Below are 14,378 nucleotides of genomic sequence, written 5' to 3'. Positions count from 1 at the left end.
CAAACTCAGGCTTAATATTATATCGGGAACACAAAGTTATGGAAATCTATTGGAAACAGTTATTTAATTATTCCTGCAGGGTATGCCCATAAAGAAAGAGAAAATACTGTATAGACATTTACACATGCCGGTGCATAGCAAAGCTCTTTGGCAAAATGTCTTTATTCTCAAGTATGCGCAGGGCGGAGCACGAAAATTGGCTTCATTGCTTCTTCCACCTGCTTTCCTAACCAATTTACTGTCAAACTCCCCAGCAAAGCCGAAAGAAAACCCAATTCCAACAGCCTGCTTTTTTTAAAAAAAACCTTAAAATCTCTTTTTGAATTAAAATATGAGATTCCTTCGGATTAGCTGCTCCCTCTCCATGGGTTTTTTTTTTTCAAAAAAGGGTTTGACGTTCATCTTTAAAAATCAGAAAAGCTACTTAGGGAATAGAGTAGAAACCAGGCCAAAGTACTGCAGCTTATCCAGTTGTTTTTTTTAAGAAAAACCACCATATTTTCAGGGTTGGTGTTTAAAAAGTCAAAGTGGGGAGTTTTATCCTTTCGGTTTTATGACTCTGCCTCTCAAATGCATAATATTATTTTATTTTTTTTGTACCATAACAGCCCTTCCTAACGACACACTAACCTCAACAGCTACGGACTAACATTTTACAAAATTTGGGGCCCAACCTTGCAAGGGATTATTACTACTACTAATCTTTTACACAATATAGGTAGCAACGTTGCCCTTCCAACTGCAGGACTGCGGCGTTAATCTTAGCTCCTTTTTATTTTTTACTCCTAAGTTTGAATTTCTTTTTTTTCATCCGGTTCTTTACCTACGTTTCGATTTACTTTATTTATACGTTTTTATTATGATGTTGTAAACTGTCTAGAGCAGTGGTTCTCAACCTGGGGGTCGGGACCTCTTTGGGGGTCAAATAACCATTTCACAGGGGTCGCCTAAGACCACGGGAAAAGACAAAATTCCCATGGTGTTAGGAACTAAAGATACTATTCTGGTGCCTTGGAACATATTTTTACAATCTGACCCCCTACAATCAGGCGTTTACAGTGGGGACGTCCCTTTGACCTTCCTGCCAATCAGCTTAAAGCTCTGTTGGGAGAATTGGCACTAGACATGAGGAACTATATTTCTTTGACTATGTCACAAAGGTGTTGGATCAAGGTGGTGCCGTGGATATTGCCTACCTGGACTTCAGCAAAGCCTTTGATACGGTTCCACATAAAGAGCTGATAGATAAATTAGTGAAGATTGGACTTAATCCCTGGATAGTTCAATGGATTTGCAGCTGGCTGAAGCGTAGACATCAGAGAGTTATTGTTAATGGCGAGTATTCTGAGCAGAGTCAGGTGACAAGCGGTGTGCCACAAGGATCTGTTCTGGGTCCTATTCTTTTTAATATATTTGTGAGTGACATAGGGGAAGGTTTGGTAGGGAAGGTTTGCCTATTTGCCGATGACTCTAAAGTGTGCAATAGGGTTGATATTCCTGGAGGGGTCTGTAATATGGCAAATGATTTAGCTTTACTAGATAAATGGTCAAAGCAATGGAAACTGCAGTTTAATGCTTCCAAATGTAAAATAATGCACTTGGGGAAAAGGAATCCTCAATCTGAGTATTGCATTGGCAGTTCTGTGTTAGCAAAAACTTCAGAAGAAAAGGATTTAGGGGTAGTGATTTCTGACTCAAAATGGGTGAGCAGTGTGGTCGGGCAGTAGGAAAAGCAAGTAGGATGCTTGGCTGCATAGCTAGAGGTATAACAAGCAGGAAGAGGGAGATTGTGAACCCCTTATATAGAGCGCTGGTGAGACCACATTTGGAATACTGTCTTCAGTTCTGGAGACCACACCTACAAAAAGATATTGACAAAATTGAACGGGTCCAAAGACGGGCTACAAGAATGGTGGAAGGTCTTAAGCATAAAACATATCAGGAAAGACTTCATGAACTCAATCTGTATAGTCTGGAGGACAGAAGGAAAAGGGGGGACATGATGGAAACATTTAAATATGTTAAAGGGTTAAATAAGGTTCAGGAGGGAAGTGTTTTTAATAGGCAAGTGAACACAAGAACAAGGGGACACAATCTGAAGTTAGTTGTGGGAAAGATCAAAACAACATGAGAAAATATTATTTCACTGAAAGAGTAGTAGATCCTTGGAACAAACTTCCAGCAGACGTGGTTGGTAAATCCACAGTAACTGAATGTAAACATGCCTGGGATAAACATAGATCCATCCTAAGATAAAATACAGGAAATAGTATAAGGGCAGACTAGATGGACCATGAGGTCTTTTTCTGCCGTCAGTCTTCTATGTTTCTGTGTTTCTGTGTATTAAGGGGTCACGGCATTAGAAAGATTGAGAACCACTGGTCTAGAGATACTTGGGTGGGACGGATGGTTTAGAAATCCTATTTACACAAACCAACGAACGATTTTCCATAGAGTCTCCAATCCAAAAATTGATGATCAAATCACGGGAGCCTTTAAAAATTAATTTCATCCTTTTGGAGCGGAAAGCTTATTGTGAGGATGAGGAATCATGTGGCCGGAATATAAAACGTTTGGAAAATGATGATTTTGGCAATTTCCTCTCCGCTTCTCCAACCCCACCCCACAATCCTAAATGTAATGGATCAATCATAGCATACATATCATACACGCCTCTCACCCAATGTTATACAAATTAGATTTTAAGCGAGACATTTGTTAAGTGAGTTTTGCCCGCCTCATTTTACGACCTTTCTGGCCATGGTTATTAAGTGGATCACTGCGGTTGATAAGTGAGTAACCGTGTTGTTTAGTGGCTTCCCAATAGACTTTGCTCGTCAGAAGGTTGCAAAAGGGGATCACATCAAACACACACACGCGCGCATACACACAGAAGACACTGCAACTGTCATATACAGGGGGTGGACAATAAAATGGAAACACCTTGCAGCTCTTCCGTGGAATCCAGATTTGTGAAGCTCCCTTCAAACAGTTTTTGTGGAAACCGGGTTCTGTACGTCTCTATTGAGCTCTGCAGTGATTTTAGGAGCTGCGGTCTTGCGATCTGCTCTAACCATTCGCTTTAGAGTCCGAACGGTCTCTCTCAGACAACTTCGACTTTAGACCAGACCTGTGCTTGGCTGAGGACGTTTTCCCTTCTCTTTCAAAAGCAGAGACATGACCTCTTGAAACGCCAAACATCCGGGCACTTTCTGTTACACTAGCGCCTGCCATTCGAGCACCAACAATTGGGCCTCTTTGAAAGTCTGACAGGTATGCCATTTCTAGAAGGTTATAACCAATTTCCTTAAATTTCTGTTTAAAAAAAAAGGTTGCTTAAAAAACATAATAACAGATTTTTTTAAAAACATTAAAATATGTCAAGTTTTGATTGATTTGAACATGTTCAAACATTATGATGCCAAAAAGCAAAATGTTTCCATCTTTTTGTCCACCTCCTGTATGTGAACTAGTTTGCAGTTACACAACCTACAAAGGTCGTATCTGAAAAATATGTCAGAAATAACAAATAGCAACTTAATTTAAAAAAATGTTGGACTGTGCTGAATCAGACAAGCTCACAATGGAGCTAAAAGAACAAGATAACTCAAAATACTATCAAATATGGAATGACTTTTATACATGGTTGAATAAAAGAATAACTACTAGTAGCGCTGCGTGACAATAAACGTTACAAATAAACACAAACAACTTAAGAATTAAACCTTAATATAACTCTTTTCTATGTTCAGTTAAAGGAATATAAGATTTCAAATAGTAAAACAAAACCCAAAGAATGTAATATTGCATACTATATACTATTGACCACTGGTCACAATACCGCTAAGAATTAAATTAAGGAGGCTGTCAATTAAGCCAGCCTCAGCAGGGGAGAGGAGATATATTACATACTCATCTTTTAATTTTTTGTCTGTACTGTAAGTAAGGCACTGTAAATGTTTATCTGTGCAATTGTTTATATGTAAATAAAAATCATTTTTAAAAAAGGAAAAGAAATAACAATTTTCCATGCAGTTGTAACTTTGGTCACTAAGTGAACCGTGGTTAAGTCAAGGATTATCTGTACAGGGATAGACTCCACCAGTTTCAAAATGAGCACCTTTATGTCCAAAAAATGCTAGAGAATTCCTGGAGGCCACGGCGTTCAGACCAATCGGCCATCAACGGACACAGAGAGATAAACAACATCCGCACACCATTCAAAAGAGACAATCAAAAGGAAACAAAGCAGTTCCTGGCCAGCAATCAACACACAGATAAGCGGTAGAATTAAGATCCAGGTTTACTCGAGACCAACAATCAAGAAGTAAACAATACCCTAATGAAACAACAACCTACTCAGGCAACCCAGCTAAGAGTAAACCACAGCCTAATGAAGAAACTACCAGGGCCACTTCCACCAACTATGACAAGACAACCCCATTGTATATAAAAAGAACAAACCCCACTCCCTTCTAGAACTGATGGTGTTACTTAGATTAGTAATGAAATGTCTTGAAGAAAATAAGCCAAGCTCAGCGAGCACCAAGCCCTCCCCTCCCCTCAGACTTCCTGCTCTTCCTCTTCTTCCTCCTTTCCCTCCTCCTCCTCCTCCTCCTCCTCGTACATCTCACTCACTCCTAACATTAATAATCAGGCGGGGATTTCTGCTTGCCGTGCACAGCTCTGGTGGACAGAAAGGCGCATGGCGCATCGGAGCATGGTTTGGCTTCTGCGCATGCGGAGAGGGGTGGCATACAAATCTAATAAATTATTACTGTTACTATTACTATTACTGTTACTGTTACTGTTACTACTACTACTACTTGTTCTGTCGGGCTCTCTGGTAGACTCCTCCCAAAAATTCACAGGTACAAATTTCAGACACACACACGTTTGAAAATTCAACACAATGTTCTTTATAATGAAAATTCACTTGACCTAAGCCCTCTTTTGGTATAGCAAAGAGCACTGGTCTCCAAACAAACTGGTAATTTGTACAAGTCCCTTATCAGTTCTGTGATACTTAGCTTGCAGCTGTGAGGCAATTCACAGTCCTTCTTCTTTCACAAAGTGAAACACACTTTGCTCTGGTTTAGTTTCAAAGCGGGGAAAAATCAGCACACAAAAGGTCAAAGTCAGTAAAGCAGTCACGAAACACAACGATCAGATATTCCTCCACAATGGCCAAATCCACAGGCTGCTATTTATAGCAGCCTCACTAATGACCACAGCCCCCCCAACCACAGGTGGCCTCATTTTCTTTGATAATAATCTCTCAGTTGTTGCTGCCTATGCATCGCTCTCCGCATACGTGGCTGTATCATTAACTCTTGTTCTGAATCCAAGGAGGAGCAAGAGAATTGATCTCCTTCTGAGCTGTCTGCCACACTCTCCTCCTCCCTGTCACTCATGTCTTCTTGGTCAGAGGAGCCTTCATCAGCAGATTCCACCAGGGGCAAAACCGGCCTGCAGCATGTGGATGTCTCCCCCACATCCACAGTCCTTGGGGCAGGAGCTGGGCCAGAGCTAACCACAACACTACTATTACTATTATTATAAATCTTGTGAGAAGACACACGGGCGCATGAGATTTCCGCTATTTTTTTGCTTCCGTGCATGTACGGAACCAAAAAATTCCCTAAAATCACTGAAATTTCATGCACCTACGCATCATCTCACAAGATTTTGCTTCCTGTGCATACGCAGATGCCAAATCTCGCTCCAACACATGCGTCCGCCTACCGATCACCGGGAGCTGCGCGCACAGCTCTATTTCTGCTACCGGAACGCCGTCCCCCCCGTTCTGGTAGCAACCCGATACTGCTGATGATGTTACCTAGCTGGGTAATGAAAGGTCCTCAAAAAACCCACCAAGCTCAGGGAGCCCGAAAGAATGACATCATTCATGCATATGGAAATCCCTGCGAAGGTTGCAAGTTTGCAAATGATGCACCATTAACCTACATTTAACTGCCTGGACCAGAATGTTAAACGTCCATTAATTCACCACCTCCTTCTACTCCGTCATCACTGAGCCTAGCCTTTCCTCGGTACTCTCACTTTGGCACAAGTAGTAGAGTAGTTGGATGACTCTTGATCCGTGCAGTGAAAGGCTGCAATTTTTTTTACTACCACACTGTGGCTGCGGCTTATTTTGTGGGCCTGGCTTGCTGGCCATGTGACCAGGTAGGAGTGGCTTGATGGTCATGTGACTGGGGGATGGCTTAAAGGCCATGTGACTGGCTTAAAGGTGGCCAACTTGATGTCACTCACATCAAGGGTTAGGGTTAGGATACAATTTCCCTATCTATTTACTATTACCGAACATCCAAAATGTACTGTTTAATTCTATGTATATATACCCTATGTGTACATACATATTACACGCAAGCACATAAAAATATACATTATCTACTGTATAAAGTATATTATCTACTATATAAAGCACAGCTCTTCTAAAATTATACACATCCAACCTCATTTGAGCCCGGGTGGCGCAGCAGGTAGAGTGCTGTAATGCAGGCCACTGAAGCTGGCTGTAGATCTGAAGGTCAGCCGTTCAAATCTCATCACCGGCTCAAGGTTGACTCAGCCTTCTATCCTTCCGAGGTGGGTCAAATGAGGACCCAGATTGTGGGGGCAATAGGCTGGCTCTGTTGAAAAGTGCTATTGCTAACATGTTTAAGCCGCCCTGAGTCTAAGGAGAAGGGTGGCATAAAAATCAATCAATCAATCAGATAGAATAGATAGATAGATAGATAGATAGATAGATAGATAGATAGATAGATAGATAGATAGATAGATAGATAGATAGATAGATTTACTACAATAGGAAAAACATACCCAAAGCCCAAAAGGGAAAAACAGGAAAAAAATTCAAAATTTTTCTACTGGATAGATGCTATAAAAAAAATCAGTAATCTTTTTTTTTAAGCCAAAAGAGACATGGAACATTAATGGGTGAATCACAGTTTGCTGTTCGGACAAGAATGAATTTAAATGCTAAGCTTTAAAAAGAAAAAAAAGAAAAAAAAGAAAAAGGATGGAGCAAGTCACAATGTTAGGACTCTCACATTTTCTTTAAGACCTTAGACCTGTTGAGTTTTATTCAGCCCAATTTCTTGTCCTTTACACCTAAGTCATTATTATTATTATTATTATTATTATTATTATTATTATTATTATTATTATTATTTAGATTTGTATGCCGCCCCTCTCCGTAGACTCGGGGCGGCTCACAGCATACAATAAAACAATTCATGACAAATCTAATACGATTTAAAAAAACATTTAAAAACCCCATTATTAAACCAGACATACACACGGACATACCATACATAAATTGTATAGGCCTGTGGGAGAGTGGGGGGGGAATGCCTCAATTCCCCCCTGCCTGACGGAAGGCAAGGAGGGTGGGGGCAGTTCTAATCTCCGGGGGGGGAGCTGGTTCCAGAGAGTCGGGGCCACCACAGAGAAGACTCTTCCCCTGGGACCTGCCAGATGACATTGTTTTGTCCACGGGACCCGGAGAAGGCCAACTCTGTGGGAGCTAATCGGTCGCTGGGATTCGTGCGGCAGAAGGTGGTCCCGGAGATATTCTGGTCTGATGCCATGTAGGGCTTTATAGGTCATAACTAACACTTAACTTACGACACTTTGCCCAGGGACCATTCGAAGTTATAACAGAACTGAAAAAAGCAACTTATGACCGTTTTTTGCACTTATAACCATGGCAGTATTTATCCCCCTGGTCACCTGATGAAATGGTTCATATTTACAACGGTTGCCAATTCCCTTTTGCCCCCTTCTGACAAAGTCAGATTCATTTAAGAACCGTGTGAGTAATTTAACTGCGGTGATTACCTTAACGACGGTGGGCAGAGCGGTCGTAAAATGGGGCAAAACTCACTTAACAACCGTCTCACTTAACAGCAGAAATGTATTTATTTATTTTTTATTAATTGGATTTATCCAACGAAACAACAAATGTTTCATAAACAATAATGTTGGGCTATCTGTGTTCCAATGAAACAATAGAACAAAATTTTTAAAAATCATTACGTCAAATCTTCGTACCACACTTATTAAAAGGGCAATAAAGCCAAAAATGCGGTCCTACACATACCATAATCCATTTTCGACACCTGCTGTAACTAACAGAGTGAACATGTGTAAAATCACAATTGCAGCTGTCAGTGTGAGGTTTTCCAGCTGTTTCGGACTACAATTCCTCCTCAGTCCTGTTCATTTTAATCGGTGAACGGGTGTTGTAATCCAAAAGAGATGGAAAACCAAGTGGACCCAGGACATCCTAATTAATATAATTTGGTGGTGCCTTTAATTAGGAAAACTTGTGGCAGAAGACATAATCTGAATGAGGAATTTGGCCATTTATTTGTCAAACGAAGATTACAAATTATCCCAATCCAATTAATTTAAAACTAGTTAATCTAAAACCTTAGTAGCATTTTATAAGCAGAATTGTGATGGAGATAATAATCCTGCACTAAATCCAAGCAAACCCTCAAGGAAACTATCTAATTTTATGCATCTATAATATTCAATGAGTTGTCAACACAACACAAGATGAATGGGTCAAGTATCCCATCTTTAGAGCAGTGTGAGTTTTTGTTCTAGTCACACTTGTGCAAATTTAGCACAAGGAAACAAATATTGTTTTTTTCTAGCTTCCAACCCTTTTTAATTTTTACTAAAATGAATTCCTGGGCTTTTTAGGAGCCAGTTTCTTGCACAGAAAGAAAGATGTTTGAATTTGCGAGTCATTTCAAATCGCAACTTATAAAATGACTGTTTTTCACCGTCTGGACAGTAAATTTGGATAAATGGTGAATAAAGGAAGGAATTGCGCCGTTCCTGTGCTATGGGGTCAACTTGAGAAAAGACAAGAAGGCTCTTTGGGCAGGAAACCCAAAGACAAAGAATGAAACCATTGTCAAATCTTTTTAAATCCGTCTTCTCTAACACACAGCTCTCTCACACACGCACTAAAAAAAAAACCCAACCCACAGCGGACAAATATCTCTTTCTGAAGCGCTCCACAGCTGGATCATACGATGAACTAAGCCACAGTTTGCATCCCAGGCTACAACTGGGCTGGTTGGCACAACACCCAACTCTCAATCCTGGTTAACCCATGGCAATGCCTAACTCTGCATGCCATTTTAAGTTCAACGCAACACACCACGGACGCCCCTTATTAGAATGGATTGAACCCAAACGGAACTGGGAGGAGAAAAAAGCACAATTTGAAAATACAGTTCGTTGCAATATCACTCAGAACAAGCCTCGGTGGAACAGCTTGCTTTGGTCATGCTGATGGATGATCTCTGGCGGGCCCGGGACAGGGGTTTATCCTCTGTCCTGGTGCTTCTTGACCTCTCAGCGGCTTTCGATATCATCGACCATGGAGGGGTTGGGAGTGGGAGGCACTGTCCTTCAGTGGTTCTCTTCCTACCTCTCTGGTCGGTCGCAGTCGGTGTTAGTGGGGGGTCAGAGGTCGACCTCTAGGTTTCTCCCTTGCGGGGTGCCTCAGGGGTCGGTCCTCTCCCCCCTGCTATTTAATATCTACATGAAACCGCTGGGCGAGATCAACCAAGGGCATGGGGTGAGGTATCATCAATATGCAGATGATACCCAGCTTCACATCTCCACCCCTTGTCCAGTCAGCGAAGCAGTGGAAGTGATGTGCCGGTGCCTGGAGGCTGATGGGTGTCAACAGACTCAAACTCAACCCGGATAAGACGGAGTGGCTGTGGGTTTTGCCTCCCAAGGACAATTCCATCTGTCCGTCCATCACCCTGGGGGGGGAGTCACTAACCCCCTCAGAGAGGGTTCGCAACTTGGGCGTCCTCCTCGATCCACAGCTCACATTAGAGAAACATCTTTCAGCTGTGGCGAGGGGGGCGTTTGCCCAGGTTCGCCTGGTGCACCAGTTGCGGCCCTATCTGGACCGGGACTCACTGCTCACAGTCACTCGTGCCCTCATCACCTCGAGGCTCGACTACTGTAATGCTCTCTACATGGGGCTACCTTTGAAAAGTGTTCGGAAACTTCAGATCATGCAGAATGCAGCTGCGAGAGCAATCATGGCTTCCCAAGGCATGCCCATGTTACACCAACACTCCGCAGTCTGCATTGGTTGCCGATCAGTTTCCGGTCACAATACAAAGTGCTGGTTATGACCTATAAAGCCCTTCATGGCACCGGACCAGAATATCTCCAGGACCGCCTTCTGCCGCACGAATCCCAGCGACCAGTTAGGTCCCACAGAGTTGGCCTTTTCCAGGTCCCGTCAACTAAACAATGTCGTTTGGCGGGACCCAGGGGAAGAGCCTTCTCTGTGGCGGCCCCGACACTTTGAAACCAACTCCCCCCAGATTTCAGAGTTGCCCCCATCCTCCTAGCCTTTCACAAACTCTTTAAAACCCAGCTCTGTCATCAGGCATGGGGGAATTGACTTTTTCCCTCCCCCTAGGCTTATAAAATTTATGCATGGTACGCTAGTATGTATGATTGGTTTTAAATTGGGTTTTTTTAAATTAACTTAAATATTAGATTTGTTTTACATTGTATTGTTATTGCTGTGAGCCGCCCCGAGTCTGCGGAGAGGGGCGGCATACAAATCTGATTAATAAATAAATAAATAAAATGGTTGGTAAATCCACAGCAGCTGAATTTAAACATGCCCGGGATAAACATATATCCATCCTAAGATAAAATACAGGAAATAGTATAAGGGCAAACTAGATGGACCATGAGGTCTTTTTCTGCCATCAATCTTCTATGTTTCTATGTTTCATGTGCCATCTGTGGCATGCAGACCATCACGGCTATAGGAGGTATGATTATAAGACCCCCAAGGTCTCTTCCAACTCTGTTATTCTTTAATAGAGGTTTGTCTGAACAAGACAAAGCTCATTAAAGTTCACGAAAGTTATTAACGTTCTCTTCCATTAGGTGCCTGGAAAAGTTACAACTGTTATTCAAACAAACATTATTATGATTTCCCTACTCCAAAGTTCCCCTGCCTCCCTCCACACACCCCTGGGAACATCAAAAGAGGTTTAAAGACCACCGTGAATGAAGTGAGACCCCCACCACCACACCCACAAGAGGCAGGAGCTTCAAAGCCAAGGGTCACCCTCTCTTTATTTTACTCCCACCCAACTCCACTTGTAAAGGAAAACACTGCAGTATTTTTTTTAATTTTGTTTTTACTGGTTGGGGGAAAAGGTGGGTTTGTTTTGCTCCGCCGAGTAAGCTACCTACAGCTGGGGCCTTGGCGAAGGATAAGCCGGGAAGAAAAATACGAGAGCTTTGTGTACACGGAAAAAAACTTCCACATTTAAACAGGCAGGGAGAGTAGAGATTTGGCAGGGTTTAAAAGCCACCTAAAATATAAATAGATAGTACAGGAAGAGAGGGAGGGGGTTTTATCCATTCCAGCTCATCTGAAAGAGAGGGAACAAGAAAGCTACACATTTGTTCCATAATTTTTTTTCCCCCTCCAAGTAAGGACAACAGAGTCCAACAGTTGACTTGGCCAACTCTGCAGTCGATAAAGCAAAATCAATCATGTTTGGATAATTTTTTAAAAGGAAAAAAAAATATTGCAACCCCTCCGCCCCAACCTCTGTTTAATCCACCTCTCCTCTCTTTTAAAAATCCAATTTCATCATTATTTTTGCAGCAAGATAGATAGAAGATACATAGTATATGGTGTTGTGTTTATGTTACGTTATGTTGTTTTTGAATGTGTGGTTTGTATTTAACATTGTTTTTAAAACCCTTCACCCATCTCCTCCCACTTATGACTGTAACTTGTTGCTTGTATCCTAACCATTTATATTAATATTGTTTCCTGATTGCTTATTTGTATCCTTTGACAATCATTAAGTGTTGTATTTCATGATACTTGACAAATGCATCTTTTCTTTTATGTACACTGAGAGCATCTGCACAGAAGACAAATTCCAAGTGTGTCCAATCACACTGGGCCAATAAATATTTCTATCTATCTATCTATCTATCTATCTATCTATCTATCTATCTATCCATCTTTCGTCAATCTATCTACCTACCTACCTACCTATCTATCTTTCTCTATATACCTACTTACCTACCTATCTCTGTCTGCCTGTCTATGTATGTAGCATATTTTTGCTGATAATGAAAAAACATTATATATACTGTATATGAAAAATACAGAAAAACACGGACAAACATATATATACTGTAATACAGTATTTTTTAAATCTATATAGCAAATGTAAAGAACTACAGTATATAGTAAAAAATATAAATAACTATATAGTAAAAATATAAAAAGCTATATAATAAAAATATAAAATACTATATAGTAAAAATATAAAACCCTATAAAGTAAAAATATAAAACCCGATATAGTAAAGGATATTAAAAGTATATAGTAAAAATATACTGCTCAAAAAAATAAAGGAAACATTTAAACAACGCAATATAACTCCAAGTAAATCAAACTTCTGTGAAATCCAACTGTCCACTTAGGAAGCAACACTGATTGACAAACAATTTCACATGTTGTCAGCACATTCAACTTTGTGCAGAACAAAGTATTCAATGGAGAATATTTCATTCATTCACATCTAGGATGGGTTCTTTGAGGGGTCCCTTTATTTTTTTGAGCAGTATACAGTATATAGTAAAAAATATAAAGAACTATATAGTAAAAATATTCAAAACTATATAGTAAAAGATAGAAAAAGTACAAAGTAAAAACATAAAATTCTATATAGTAAAAATATAAAATACTATATAGTAAAGCCTATACAAAAACTTTATAGTAAAAATATACTATATAGTAAATATATAAAATACTATATACCGTGGTAAAAATATTAAAAACCATATAGTAAAAATAGTACAAACTTCCAAACTGGGATAAACCAGGTGGTGGTGGGAGGTTCTGCCATTCTGGCTTGAGATTTGATTTGATTTTTAATTTTTTTTTCCCAGCCAGCCTCTGAGTTTTTAATTAGAAAGTCCCCTAAAGGGGGCTAATTAAACCTTTCGCAGCCAGTGAGCCGCCTTGAGCCTTAAAGGGGGAAGAAACTTGAAACTTTTCCCAGCCCAAAAATATTCCCGGGAAAAATTTGCACCCCCCTATAACACACACACACAAGCTCTGGATTTCTTCCTTTCTTAGGATAGGGTGCAAAAAAAGGCGCAACCCACTTTTCCACCTACAATTGTTCCAAGAAGTCATACAAATCCAATTAATAAATAAAATAAGTTTTTTAATTTGGGGGGGGGGTGTTGAGATTTGCTTCCCTCCCACCCACCCACTCCACATTTATGCCCCGTGGAAAGCCACCCTCCACCCACGCCACAGGATAGTAAATCCTTCCTCCAAGAGTCATCACTTCCTGCGGGGGGGGAAGAAACACGGGATCGCCGACCCCCCCCCCCCCCTAAATCCACCCACGCGACGGTTCCTTGAACTTTTTGCAAAAGGAAGCAAGAGAAAACTCCCCCCCCAATTCAAATTCCAACTCTCTTTCTTGGGAGAAAGGACCCCCACCCCATTCATTCCCCGGGGATCGGGGCCTTCCCCGCGTGGGCACCCCAATCCACGCGGACTTCCCCCTTCCCAATTTAAAAGCCTGGGAAGCAATTACAAGTCTCCCTCTTGGGAGAAAGGAAACAAACACCCCCCGCAATTCACTCACCCACCCCCCCACCCGGGTGGACCCCCCCCCCAATCCACCCACGCGACGGTTCCTTTAAGGAGAACTTTTTGCAAAAGGAAGCAAGAGAAAACTCCCCCCCCCATTCAAATTCCAAGTCTCTTTCTTGGGAGAAAGGACCCCCCCCTCCGCAATTCACTCACCAGCATCGGGAGGGGGAGCCTGGGAAGTTGGGGGGGCCTTCGCCGCTGCTCCGGGGTTCCGCTTGTCCAACTACTCCCCTACTCCGACCATGCCCAGCTGTGGCTTCTCCCCGGAGCAAACGCGGAGGCAGAACCAGGGCGTCGCTCCTCCTCCCCGAACTGCTCCCGCCCCTCCCTCCCCAAAAAAGGGGGGCCAGATCCTGGAGGCTGGACGAGGGGGGGTGAGAAGGTGGAGCGATGGGCCCGGATTGGGAGACGCGGGCGGGGGGTGTGGAAGGAAGGGGGGGCGTTGGGAAAGATCCCACGCGGGGCCAACCCCCGGGAAATTGTTCCTCTTCCTCGCCCCCCCCCCACACTTCTTGGATCACACACACACACACCGCCCCACACTTTTAAGGAAGGGTACACACTCTGCCCCACACTTTTAAGGGGCGGCTGCACACCACACACTTTTAAGGGGGGGGGCTACACCACACTTTTAAGGGGC

General features: G+C 42.0%; 1 protein-coding gene across 1 annotated transcript in view; it reads right to left on the bottom strand.

The window, feature by feature from the left end:
• PPFIBP1 (PPFIA binding protein 1) overlaps positions 1-13,981 on the bottom strand; it is a 113,795-nt gene extending 99,814 nt beyond the window's left edge. The window contains 1 exon segment of the mRNA XM_070755086.1: positions 13,892-13,981. The gene's annotated coding sequence lies outside the window, so the exon portion shown is untranslated.
• Between the last annotated feature and the right edge of the window lie 397 nt (positions 13,982-14,378).

This window comes from Erythrolamprus reginae, chromosome 6 (assembly GCF_031021105.1).
Source record: "Erythrolamprus reginae isolate rEryReg1 chromosome 6, rEryReg1.hap1, whole genome shotgun sequence".
In the NCBI taxonomy this organism is placed as follows: Eukaryota; Metazoa; Chordata; class Lepidosauria; order Squamata; family Dipsadidae; genus Erythrolamprus; species Erythrolamprus reginae.
This window is presented reverse-complemented; position numbering and strand designations above follow the sequence as displayed.